Source organism: Triturus cristatus, chromosome 11 (assembly GCF_964204655.1).
Source record: "Triturus cristatus chromosome 11, aTriCri1.1, whole genome shotgun sequence".
Classification (NCBI taxonomy): domain Eukaryota; kingdom Metazoa; phylum Chordata; class Amphibia; order Caudata; family Salamandridae; genus Triturus; species Triturus cristatus.
Window position 1 is genome coordinate 947,274,588 of NC_140594.1, and position 14,007 is coordinate 947,288,594.

General features: G+C 43.6%; 1 long non-coding RNA gene across 1 annotated transcript; it reads left to right on the forward strand.

Annotated features, from left to right (window-relative positions):
* Positions 1 to 1,655: 1,655 nt before the first annotated feature.
* On the forward strand, positions 1,656 to 9,517 carry LOC146785730 (uncharacterized). The gene is made up of 2 exons (XR_014970467.1): positions 1,656 to 1,803; positions 8,857 to 9,517. It is a non-coding gene; the product is annotated as an uncharacterized LOC146785730 (long non-coding RNA).
* Positions 9,518 to 14,007: the final 4,490 nt, after the last annotated feature.

The following is a 14,007-nucleotide window of genomic DNA, read 5'->3' on the forward strand; positions in this document are numbered from 1 at the left end:
ACTAAAAATCTTGAGGCAGTTACAGTGCCTGTGGCAATAGGCCCGGTTATGCCAATTTTTGACAAGCAGAGGATGGGTGAGAATGGTTTGACAGTACCATATGTGAGCAATAGATTGATTGTTCCTCCGGAGCAGGCAGAAATGACAGCAGGAGAAACACAGGGGAGAACAGGAGAAAATCAGTGGAGACATACCATATGTGGAGGAGAATTGAGTGTGCAAACTAACTCAAGTTTGAATTCTGGATGTGTGGAAGAGAACAGAGGATCAATTTTAGAACCACAAAGAGTGACAGAACCAGGGGCTGCAGAAAAATCTGTGATAACTGCTGAAGATTTGAATGATTGGCTGAAAACTTTACAGAGAAAAGAAAAGGAATCACAGGGAATTGATGTAGCTAGGCTACGTATGGAAATGGAAGAGATGATAGTAGGAACAATTCCTACAGAAACACTGAAAAATTATCAGGAAGGGGAGATCCTCTTCCTGTGTAAGAGTATTACATGGAAAGCAAAGAACATACATGGTAGATTAAAAGGATTAGCCAGTGAATTGGGAATTGACATGGATGAGGTAAAAGCTTTACAAAGGCCTTACCGAGTGGATTTTACAGATAAGGACATTGAGAATCTGAACAATGCAGGCCGAACAGGACAGATTAAGGAAATGATTGCTTTGCTGAAGAAATGGGTAGATGTAGAAAGATGGAAAGACAGATGCTACCGAAAGCGAGAGGATGGGGCAGATAGAGCTTACTCGGCATTCCCCCTGAAAGAAAAAGAGAAGGCAGTGACAGCTTACCCCATGAGAGAGATTCCAGGAGGTGGGTACGTACATGTCCCATGGACCAGACAGGATATTTTATCATTTACAAATGATTTCCCTCGACTAAGGGAAAAGCCCGTTGAGTGGTACAGACAGGTCGACAGATTTGTAAAGCTGTCAAAAGTACTGTGGATTGACCTGAATAGTCTGTTTGATATAATTGTACCAGCAGACCTGTGGGCAGAATGTAAAATAGTCATAGACTGGCCCACTAAGGAATACCCGAGAGATCCAAAAACAGGAGCTCCAGACCCGGAGGTAATGAAGAAGTATGAGCAGGTTATGGCCTTCTTGAAAAATAAGGTACCTCCCAAGGAAACCGATTGGGTTAAAATAGATCGAACACATCAAGAATTGAAGGAATCTGTCCATGCATATTAGGAAAGATTAATATTAGCTTTCAAACAGATCAGTGGAGATGAACATCTGGGTGACAAGGACCTGAGCCATTTTGTATATAGATTTGTGTACGGTTTGCGGCCGGAAATCAGTGAAATGATAAGGCAGCACACCGTAGACTGGCAGAGTAAGAAGATTGATGAGATTCTGAGACATGCAAAATACTTCAGTGATGAGATTGAGGCAAAGCAGAGGAAGCTAAAAGAAAAGGCAATGTGGGCACAAGTGAAAGTTGCAGAAAGACAGGAAGCTCAGTTGGTTGAACAGGCAAATAACCCAGGAAATAAACCCAGGTTTGGTCCAGGAAAAGGAAAGGGGAACATCGAGGAAGCCAAGAAAAAGTTCCCATGCCACAACTGTGGAAAATTGGGGCACTGGAAATCCGAGTGTAAGAATCCACCGTCTACTAATGATGATAATCCATCATTGAATTCACAGATGCAGAGTGAGGGGTGTGGTCAGCATCGGCAACAGAAGAAGGCTGATAAGCAGCAGAATCAGGTGCCAAAACCACCCTTACCACAGAGAAGAGGATCTCAGAAGTACAGCCAAGTGTCGGGATTCTACGATGAAGAACAGGTAATCAAACCAAAACGCGCAAGCGCAGTTTCTCAGTACTGGCTGAAAAATGAGGGAAGCGACTCCGAGGGAGACTTCTGACGTTGCCGAAGAGAGGAAGAGGGGTGCGTACTTGGCGCAACTCTAGAAATAGACCAGGCAGGGCCTTTTGTAGATGGGAAAATTAATGGTGAAAGTGTCACTTTTCTAGTTGACACAGGGGCCACGAGATCAACTGTCAGGTCAGCTGATATAAAGAATCTTCCTCTCTCGGACGAAGCAATCCAAGTGGTTGGTGTGTCCAACACACAGATTAAAACTCTACTTACTGAACCAGTAAGGGTTAGAATAGGGACATTTTCAGACATGCACCGATTTGTGGTGTGTGACACAAGTCCTGTGAACTTGCTAGGCAGGGATCTGCTAATCAAGATGAATTGCACTATTTTCTGTACTCCAGATGGAATAACCTTTGAGACACCTGATGAGGATGTTCTATACAGAATGACCATGGATAACAGGGAATGTGAGGCTTTGGGAACATATGCAATATTGAATCCAGATGCATTACCCCCAGAATTGAAACAGACAGTGAAAGCAGCAGTTTGGGATTTTACTGGAGAAGATGTGGGTCTGATGAGAAATGTAGATCCAGTAAAGATTACTGTAAAAGAGGGAGTGGTTTACCCAAACATACCGCAATACAGACTGACACCTGAAATAATTGAAGGAATAACACCCATAATTGAAAAGATGATTCAGCAGGGGGTGTTAAGAGAAATATTGAGCAGCCCATGTAATTCACCAATAATGGGACTGAAGAAATCTAATGGAAAGTTCAGAATAGTACAGGATTTGAGAAAAATTAACAAGATTGTTGTGTCATGTTGTCATATTGTGCCAAATCCATCAGTGATTTTGTATCAGATTCATGATGCAGAATGGTATACAGTAATTGATTTATGTCATGCTTTCTTTTCAATCCCATTGCATCATGACAGCCAGCCAATATTTTCTTTTAGATTTGGAGAACGGATTTTGGCATGGTGCCGAATTCCACAGGGGTATACAGTGAGCCCTTCAATATTCAATCAATTGCTAAAGAAATCTTTGGAAAGTCTGACAATGCCTGAAAATTCGGTCTTGGTCCAGTATATTGATGACCTACTTGTGGCATCAAAAACACATGAAGCTTGTGAAGTAGACACCATTGCATTACTGAATCACTTGACAGATGGAGGGTTAAAAGTATCTCCAGCCAAATTGCAGTTCTGTAAGAAAGAAGTCCAGTATTTGGGACATAATATTGAGAAAGGCCTGAGAAAAGTGACCATTGACAGGATCAAAATCATTAGAGGAATGAGAGCCCCAATGACACAAAGAGAGGTGAGAATGTTCCTGGGAATGGTGGGTTACTGTCGTCAGTGGATAAGTAACTTTTCCCTGATTGCCAAACCATTGATTAAATTGACCAAAAGTGAGGTGAAAGACCCATTGGAACTAAACCCAGAAGAAATGCCTGCATTCAGAGAGTTAAAAGACAGACTATGTGAAGCTCCTGCCCTAGGAATGCCTGATTATGAAAAGGAATTTGAGCTGTATTGTAGTGAGAGAAATGGATGTGCACTTTCAGTGTTAATCCAGAAACATGGATGTCTGACGAGGCCAATTGCCTATTTCGCAGCAACTCTTGACCCAGTAGCTGTGGGTTTACCAGGTTGCCTGAAAGCAGTAGCTGCTACCTGCAAAAGTCTGGAACAAAGTGAGGGAATCATAATGGGATACCCTGTAAGGGTATTTGTACCTCATGATGTGGCAATTCTTTAAACAAGGAGCCGGACACAGTTCATGTCTCATAGTTGGCTGACTAAATATGAGAAAGTCATTCTTGGTGCAACCAATGTAAGCCTGGAGAGATGTGTGAATGTGAATCCAGCGACACTGTTGCCTGATGCTGAATGTGTGGGAGTGAGAAATGACGTTGATCATGACTGCCTGGATGTACTTGATTACTGTACAAAGCCAAGGCCAGACATAAGAGATCTGCCACTGCCTGAAAGTGATCATGTGTTGTTTGTGGATGGATCTTGTCTGAGAACAGATGAAGGAGTGTTGAGTGCAGCATATGCTGTGTGTAAAGTCTCGGAAGTTGTGGAAGCATCACCCTTGAAAGGAGTTCAATCCGCTCAGGTGGCAGAATTGGTGGCACTGACAAAAGCCTGCAAGATTGGGAGGAGTGTGAGAGTAACTGTGATGACTGATAGCCAGTATGGCTTCGGAGTTGTCCATGATTTTGGCCAGCTATGGCTACAAAGAGGTTTCCTGACCTCAAGTGGAACTCCCATAAAGAATGCTGAAGTGGTTGGAAAGCTGCTAGAGGCAATACAGCTGCCTAAAGAACTAGCAGTTGTAAAATGTGCTGCTCATGGTCATGGTGATGATTTTGTTACTGTGGGTAATAAATTTGCTAATGACATAGCACAATACTGTGCAAGAAACAATCATTCCATTAACCGGAGCAAAGAGAGAGAAATATCTTCTTGTTCCTTAATGTTTACTAATGAGGTGGGAACATGGGAGGAAGTAAAACAGCTACAGGATGAGGCAGGAGATGAAGAAATTAGAGATTGGGTGAAAGCAGGTTGTGCACCTAGAGAGAAAGATCATGTGTGGGTCTATAGGGATGGAAGACCAGTCATGCCAAATAGCATGCTATCAACAATGGCAAGGCTGTACCATGGCCAAGGACACCTGGGGAGGGATGCTATGATAAGAGCCTTTAAGCAAACCTGGTACAGTCCAAAGTTCAGACTAATAGCAGAAAGTCTCTGCCAGAGATGTCTGATATGTCAGCAATTGAATCCTGGAAAGAAAACAGTGGTGAGCCTAGGAACAATAGGCAGGGAGGGAGGACCCTTCACAAGAATGCAGATAGACTTCATTGAAATGCCCCCAGTCAACAGATTGAGGTATGTCCTGGTGGTGGTCTGTTTGTTCTCCAGGTGGGTGGAAGCATATCCAAGAAGAAGAAATGATGGGATAACAGTGGCCAAATTACTGTTAAGAGAGTTCATCCCAAGGTACGGGTTCCCAGTAACCATTGAATCAGACAGAGGAGGACATTTTTATAATGAAATCATGGGTCTAATTTGTGAAGCATTGAGTGTACAGCAGAAGCTACATTGTGCTTACCGACCAGAGGCTTCTGGTGTGGTTGAACAAATGAATGGTACCATAAAAAACAGAATTGGCAAAATGTGCTTAGCCACAGGAATGAAATGGCCCGATGTCTTGCCTCTAGTCCTGATGACCATTAGGTCTACTCCAGACAGAACGATAGGTTTGAGTCCACATGAAATTATCATGGGACGTGCAATGAGACATGCATTTGTACCAGTCAACAAGTTGATGACAATAACTGATGCCATGATTTTGGATTACTGTAAAGGCCTGGCTGACGCAGTTCATTCTGTGTTTCACCAGGTTGGAGAAGACGCCACCACACTTGAAAAGAAACCAGCCCATGATCTGAGCCCAGGGGACTGGGTAAGGATAAAAGTCCACAGAAGAAGGAATTGCCTGGTTCCAAGGTGGGGAAGGCCAAGACAAGTCATCTTGACCACAACGACTGCTGTGAAGTGTGCTGGAGTGAAAAATTGGATACATGCAAGTCACACAATGAGAGTTCCAAATCCAAGAGATGGTACTGGAAAAGAATACTTTGAAGAATCAGATTCCAGTGATGATGCAGACAGTGAGACAGTAAGAAGGAAAAAGAATCCTGAAAGTGGGGAAAGTGAGTCAAGGGAAATTTTCATCCCACCAGAAGAGGTTCTGAAGAGAACAGTGCAAACTGCAGAAGCAAGTTCAGACTCAGAAGAATTACCTGAGGTTCTAATTGACAGTGACCAACACAAAAAGAAAGAAAGAAAAGAAAAGAACATTCCAACAGAAGAGACACCTGAATCACATGAGGAAATTGGACAAGTTCCACCTGAGATAAATATTGAAGAAAAAGGGACAGACAAAGACAGTGAGGGACAGATTGCGGAAAAACCCCGAGGAGGGGTAGGGAGAAAAGCAACAACAAGCCAGGTGAAGGGACAAGTAGACAGCAAGAAGATTGCGTGTCGGAGACCCGAGGAGGGACAGAAGTAGGGAAATCTCAATTGGTGGAAAAAGAGACTGTTGGAGAAAAGGAAGTTGTTGGGGAAAAGAAAACTGTTAATGAACAAGAGGCAACTGAGACAGAGTCCGATGAAAGTGACAATGATATACATGGAGGACGAGTTCTGAGAAAGATAACTTGGCTTGGAGAAAGAAACAATAAAGAGGGAAGACAAAAGAGAAATGCTAAAGGTGATCTCTGGCCAAATAAGATAAAGAGACTGAGGTACAGACTGACACGAGTTAACTCTTCGAAAGCTGAACAAGTGAACGAAGTGTCAAGTCAAAATCCAACTAAAGAAGAAGAAACAAAGATACCTGAGAGAACTAAAAGAATAAGGAAACCAAACCAGAGGTACAAGTCACCGGAATGGACGTATGTGGCACTGCCTGAACAAGGAGAAGAGGCGGACAGCCAAGGAAGTCCAGAGGAGGCTTTGCTGAAGGAGGTTGCTGAAGAAGAAGAAGCTGTGGGAATCCTGAGAGTTATCCGACATTGGAGAAGAGACGGATGTTCAGGACCTGATACAGTTTGATGATGATGAAAAGACAGTGAAAAGTGATGAAAATCCAAATTGAGTAAATCCAAGGAAAATCACTTGGAGGGGAGAAGAAAAGAAGCAATATTAAAACTAGTAGATTGTAAAAATCTGTTGGGTACTTGCTGCCCTTAAAAGTTCGGTAGAGGAGTAGAAGAGGCTAAGTCAAAAGACACGGTCAAATTAACAAAATGGCTAACACTGAGAATAATAAAAGTAGATGTACCTTTCTGAAAAGATGGTGCAAGATGTGCTGCTGCTGTACAGGTTTATTAATGCTGCTTTGGAGCGTGCTTGCTCTACTGATTTCATTTAGAGTCACTATAGACACTTTAGAAGGTCATACTGAGAACAAAACTAATATAGGGAAAAGTTCATCGAAAATAGTACCGACTAGAACTAGCAATATACATATACATAAGGATAGGTCAATTAATGATTTTTACTAGCAATGTTTTTTCTAAATTGTTGTATGAGTACGTAAAGACAATGGAAGTAAGGGATTGCTATGTTTGCATGCAATTACCTGCCTCTGTTTCGGAAGGAGTGACTTATCATCATCTTCCGGCTACGTATGGAATTTCCTGTAGTGTGCTAATTAGTATATTTTATCAATTAGGGAAATTAGATTATAATATGTCTAAAGTAGATAATATTCATGGGCAACTGCCTATGAATAAAGCCCTGAATCCTGCAAAAGAAGCTAACACTTTAGGAGAGATTTTTTTAGAAACCAAAGAATTAACCTTAGAATATGTTTTTAGAAACAATTTAACTTGCAGTTTGAAGGGAGAAGAGAAGAATTTTCTAGCTATGGTGGAGAGAAGAAGGTTGAACATGCACAAGAAAGCAGAAGGGCATACAATGAGTGAGACAATGTGGGATATTGAGAAAGAAAAGGAGTTGAAAAATGGAGCCAGTCCAACTATGGCTATAGATGCCCCACAGAAAGGCAAACTGTGCATTACCAGGAAGAGATCCCAATATGATTATTATTTTATAGGCACTAGTGAGTGCCATGATACATACTTTATTGCAACCGGATGGGGATTTAGAGGAGGAGAAGATCCAGTTTTCCCGGGAGTGTATTATATTTGTGGGAACAAGGCTTATTACCGTTTGCCTGACCATTGGTTTGGTACATGTTATTTTGGCATGGTCTTTCCAAAGATTTTTCACATAGATAGAGTAGATGATGCTGAACAAACTAATCTATTAACACGCTATAGAAGAGAAACATGGACAGAAATTGTAGGAAATATTTTTGGAGCTTTAATTCCAGCAGTGGGAATTTCTTTAAATGCATTTGGCCTTCGGAAGCTGTCAACAGTGGTGGATCGCTTGTCAACAAGCACCGCTGGAGGCTTTCTTTTGGTTAATACAGAAATGGTTGCTTTGCGTGCTATGGCGATGCAAAATCGACTTGCCCTTGACATTCTTTTGGCAAAAGAGGGTGGAGTCTGTGGAATGTTGAAAGTTCAAAATTGTTGCACTTACATTCCTGACGAAAGTAAAGATCTAAAGGTTTATATCAAAAATATTACTGATTTGCATGAAGAATTAGTACCACTGGAAGCTTAAAGTATCTGGACTAGAATGGCTAATAAAATGATTGCTATTAAGAATTTTGTAGCTAAAATAGGTAGTACCATTTTTGGTAAGATATTATTTCCATTAACATGTGTAATTGTTGCATTATTGATCCTTAGATTAGGATGTATGTGTTGTAGATATAGAAGAAATAAAAAGAAAATCACAAAAGAAAATGTTAATAGGAGACAAAAGAAACCAGAAACAGATCTACAAGAAATAGAATTAGAAGAGCTAAGAGAAAGCATGTATATAGAAACTAAAAAGGAAGATGAGATGGAAACAAGGGTTTAAAAACATGAACAAGAAGATATTTTGAATTCTTCCAAAAGGGGAAAACTAAATTGATATTTGGGGTTTTGATTTTTGTGGTGATTAGATATCACCAAAGGGGGGATTGATGGAGCAGGGTTTTTACTTTAAAACCGAATACCTGTTTCATTTTCGCATGTTATAACTAAAAGTACTACTGATTAATTATTAATTATTAAAAGTTTGTCAAATGTTGTCTAACCAACCTTATTAACAAAAGAATTACACGTGGGAATGCTATTGCATGGCTAAAATAATAAGTGAACTAAGTTGGTGAGCAAACTGACAGAAATCGATGTTGCTTATGTGATGTTATTGTGTTTGCGCTTATAATTAATATGCATTAATGGATTTTGATGTTGCAAATGGCTAGATAAATACATACACATAAGGGTATTAGCAGGGGAATAACACTGTTTAATCATTTCCGTGCAGTAATTTTGTTTTATGTCTTATTTCATTTAAGTTGGCCAATGTGGCCTACCACAAAATGGCTACCACCCACAGCCTGCATTTGAGTTGATGGAAACTTTTGCAAGGATGCTTCGCGCTGCCTGTGACCTTGCCCACTCGACAAAACTGAAAAGCCATGATCATGACGACAAATCCAGGATGGTTGCCAAGAACCCCTGAACATGAAGATTGTTGCGAAAATGAAAACTGAACTTATGAACTGTTGATCCCACCATTGGGATACAAATTATCTTATAAAACATCCGTAGATGTATCGAATTAGTCATGGACATTCAATTTTTCTATTCATTATTTGGGACAATCTATGTGTGAGAAAATCTCGCACAATATCGCAAATGTACCAAGATGACATTATTTCCGCCATTCATCCGTTCTGAACAAAGAATTGTAACTTTATAGAATGTAAATTTTGGTATAAATATTAGTAGGCTAGAGAGGTCTAGCGCCACTTCTTCCCGAACTGATGATCCGAGGTCCCTATGCTGACGGAGAGGACGGTGACTCTACAAGACGGCAGGAAACTCTAATTCTTCTACAGAGGACCGGTTCTGACTTAGAAACTGACATTGAGACAGAATAGGTAAATATGAGAGAAATGAATTTGCATTTAATTGGCTTTTCTTACAATTTTAGATAAACAAATAATTCTGTTTGAATCTCTGTGTCGGGTGATTATTTCTGGTCATGTTTATTGAATTTATTTGTGTATTCTTCGAAATATTTCGCTAGATTTAAAAGCAACTTAGTAGATGCCATTGACCTCAAAGTACAGGCAGATTGGATAGGTATTAAAAGGTGTGTTTCCCCTTATACATGGCACGGATAAGAGTGGTAGGATGAATGATGGTGAAATGGGCCCCACCAGCGTGTGATTTGTGTATGCGTGTGTGACTGTGAGATCACTCCGTCCGTGGAAGTAGAGGGGATTCAGAAGCTCCGATCTGCACCAGGGTGGGGGGGGGGGGATCTCACCAATTTGTTCATGACATTTTCCAGGTTCATTCAGCAGGCAAGCGGCAACAGAAAGGACAGTGGCATCAGGACAGCAGAGGAGAACCCAACAAGAGGAGAACAAAAGGATACAAAGGGCGGGCTCCAGAATGGACACCGGTTCTAGCACCAGGTAAAAGCGCAGCAGCATAATTTGGGTGTCGGGTGTAATTGAGGGAGGAGCTTCGGCACAAGAGTTCAAGATGGGGTTAAGGTATGAGGGTAGGAGAATGCTGAGCTGGGGACCATCGGTTTACACTACGGGAAGGGCCCGTAGCTGTGGGTATACTGCATGGGCTTGCAATTAAAGAGAAAAGCTGATACTGTTGGTGCTGGCGGGAGCCTTAATACCGGAAGGCACACCAAGGATTTTGTAGGTAGGCCTGCAGGCTTAAAGGCCCCGGGGGTACACCTTCTATTACCAATTATAATGGCGGAAGTCTGCAGGGACACAGCAACACAATCAGGCGTGTGGGGAGCAACGTCTAATACACCTAGTAACTGGGACCTTTCAATACTTTGGAGTGTGGAGGTATATTATCAAAAAAATTACGTCAATGACCAGGGGGTTAAGGGAAACTGCTCATGCATGGTCGGGGGATTCTCAGGCATGGAAGAGTCAGCATTGGTTTTCCATCCAAGGGTATTAAGCAGGGGGTAGCTCGATTGGAAGTGTCGCACTGGAGGAGGCCTGTGTTGCTTAAGTTTTCATTGTGGGGTGGCCGGTTTGCACAGGTAGGCTGGATATTTTGGGGCGTTCAGGTGGGTCTTGGGGGTTTCCTTTGGCATTAGTGCCATTATGTGCACAGTGAGGCCTGTTTACTATAGTGATACAGCCGACACGATTGGGGATCAGGGGTGATTTGGGGTACATGGGAGCACACAAGTACACAGCTGCACACGTTTTGCGGCTGTCATCGTAGGCCATTGAGATGCATCGTGTGGCCACGGTGGCATGGTAATGGCGTTGATAAAGCAAATACAAATGGGAATCATAGGTGATTTGGTGTGCATTGGGCACCAGAGCAGACAGCTGGACCCAGGTCGGGGGCTGTCAATACAGGACAGTGAGATGGAGCCTGAGGCCATGGTGGCCTGGTTACTAATGGTGATAGAGCAAACACATTTAGTTCCGAGGGCTGCCAGGGAAGCTAAACATGCTTGGGCAGAGTTGACCTTTGGGTAACATTGGCAACATAAAAGACTAGTAGCCCAGTACAGCTCTACACATGCTCGAGGAGCTTGGAGTTGACCTATAAAGGTACCATTCGCAACCTAAAAGATACGTGGCCCAGAGCGGCCCTGGCACATACTTGAGGAGCTCTGAGTTGACCTTTGAGGTACCATTGGCAACCTAAAAGATACATGGCCCAGAACGGCACTAGCACATGAACTGCACTAGTACAGGCTAGAGGAGCTCGGAGTTGACCTTTGCGGCACCATTGGCAACTTTTTAGATACATGGCCCACAACGGCTTTAGCACTGGTTCCAAAGGCTACCAGAGGTTGCTGGGCATGCTCGAGGAGCTCAGTGTGGACCTTAGGGGTACCATTGGCAACACAGCAGACAGGTGACCCAGAACGGCAATAGCACATGCTGGAGGAGTTTGTGTTGATATTTGGGGTACTCTTGGCAACATTTCAGTCAAGTGGCCCAGAACGGTACTGGCATGATACAGTGGCCATGGAGGTCCTGTGTACGGGTAGGGATTAGAGAGGATAAGCCGGTTCCAAGGACTGCCAGAGGAGGCTGCACAGTGCTGGGAGCTCAGGGGCACACTCACAGAATTTTTTGGGGCAACAAGGAAAGCAGCTGGTCCCAGTACGGTGCTGCCACCCATGGGCATTATAATTAATACCGTGGCCAAGGGGGCATACTTAGCAAGGAGTTAGATCTACCAAGCCCGTTTCCATGGGCTGCCAAAAGGTGCGGGACAGTGATTGGGATAGCCAGGGCCTGGCTTAGGGGCCCGTTATAAAAAGGGTGGTCAGTGGGTCCCTATAGGGGGCTGAATTTGTTGCCGGGTTGGTATGCGCAGGTCGAAATTCGATGGCATGTTAACAGAGTGTCATGCGTCGGGGGAGGGCTAGGATATCGCAAATGCTTTCTCCGGCTCACAGTTGGGTGAGTTCCTGTAAGATATACTCGGTTACAAGTCTTGCGGTGCTGCCCTGCTTAGCAGGGAGCAAGGGAGATAAAAGACCAGAGTGAAGATTGAAGATGGGTACAGTTTCTTTGGCAGCCGCTTGGACAGGGATAGTCGCTAGTACGCGGGACAGCGGAAAGGTCCGCAGCCGAGGGTAGTTTTTGGGGCAGCGATACTCCCCGTTGGCAGACAAGTGGGGTACAGGTTGTCGGGGTTGGGGTGGGGGATTTTAGGAGTGGGATCCCCTCTTTGATGCCGGAGACTGGGGCATATGTGCAGAGGTTATTCGATAGGTTACGCGTGTGTGGCTCTGGAAAACACTATAGTGGTTGTTCTTGTCCAGCTTATTGGAGAGGTTTTAGGGGGATATTTTTAGGATATGAATTGTTCTGGTTAAAAGGGGTCAGTTTAGGGGAAGCCGCCGGAGGAATGCATTCGTACAGTTTTTTTGCAACTCTACGACAGATTGGAGAGGTCTTGGCAGATGTAGAGCGTAGGTATCTAGTTTTTATGTTGCCCTGGGACGTGAGGCACTTCCCTGTGAGAAATGTGACACCGAGCAGAGGCTGGTTATGGCACAACGATGGGCAATGGGGCGACATTTCCACTGTTCTCCGTACTGCTGGGGAGCAGCAGACACACAAGGTCTTGGTAGGCTTGCCTTGGGGTCGGAGCATGGCAGACATGAGGTCTTGGGTGAGAAGTACATGGAATTCTGTTAGCAATGTGTACAGGAAGTGTTGATAAGATATTTTGTTTGCTGAAACGTTATTGTTGTTTTTCAGGTTCGGCTCTAGTTGGAGGTCTCCGGTGGGTCTGTTTCTATACTGGAGGATTCTTTGGTAATATGGGAAGACCAGCAAGAAAAGAGGTGCAGACTCTGTGTATCTTGGGATCCGCTCAGTATCGTTTGCACATGGGATCGTATAGGAGAAAGGGGCCTGGGGGGGAGGTAGTCGCTACCCTTTTAATATAGGTTATTGGTGGCAGGGGGGGTAGGGGTTAGGAATTTAAATACAGGTGAGTTACGCCAATGGTCAAGCGGTGCTAGGTGGGTTGAGTTCGGGCCATGGGGGGTGTGGCATGGGGGCTGTACACATGGAGGTAATAGCAAGGCATGGAAAGGGTCTATGGTGTCAGTACGTCTTTTCACGAGGTTCATGCGGCTGGCTTTATCTTATGACTCAGAGGTATTGTTAGGGGGTTGTTCCCTTTTTCTCATGAGCCGAATTGTGTCTGGTGCCGGTTTCCCTTGCGGAGGCTCTGACGGTACCTAGGTTTTTGGGGGGCAGAAAAAGGGGAAGTTTCCCCACCCCCCTTTTTCTGGGTGGCAGTTGGCAGTCAAGTTGGCATGTTTTAGCCAAGTTTATTCGTTATTGAGGCAGTCCAGGCTGAAAGGGAATGAGTAGAGAAGTTCACAAGGTAGGATCTTTAAGGTCCTTTAGGAAGTTAGGTTAGTTACAGGTTAATAGTCGTAAAGGTTAAGGTTGAAAGGTGAAAGGGTAAAGTTCAAAGGATAAAAGGTCACAGTAGGGTTGAAAGGGTAAAGGTCAAAGTTAAAAGGTCACAGTAGGAGGTACTGAATTGCAGGTTTTAAATGTTGTGTGGGGGACCTTAGGGGTGGGGGTAGTGTAACATAGGTAACAGTTTGTATAGTGAGGTTGTAGTTTTGTAAGGCATCAGGCCAAGGGCCTTTTAATTGTGATGTGCACCTGTTTCAATAAAGCGGCCTTTTTCACACTATTTCGGTGTCAGTGGTCTGTGCTGCTCCCCATATTCCCCAATTGCGTATTGGCAGAAATCATCCTGCTAAATACTTGAACTCTGTTTCTTTAGCTTCGCTTGGGCCGCACATTGGAGTCTCCTTTTCGGCGTACTTGATAGACTGTCACTCCTTACCCAGACATGCCCTAGACTTCTTTAATTTGCTTGCTGAGATCCACTGGGAATTGATGTTTCTTACTGAAGCTTGGTTAAAAGACAGCTCGGGCTGCTGTTATTGCTTT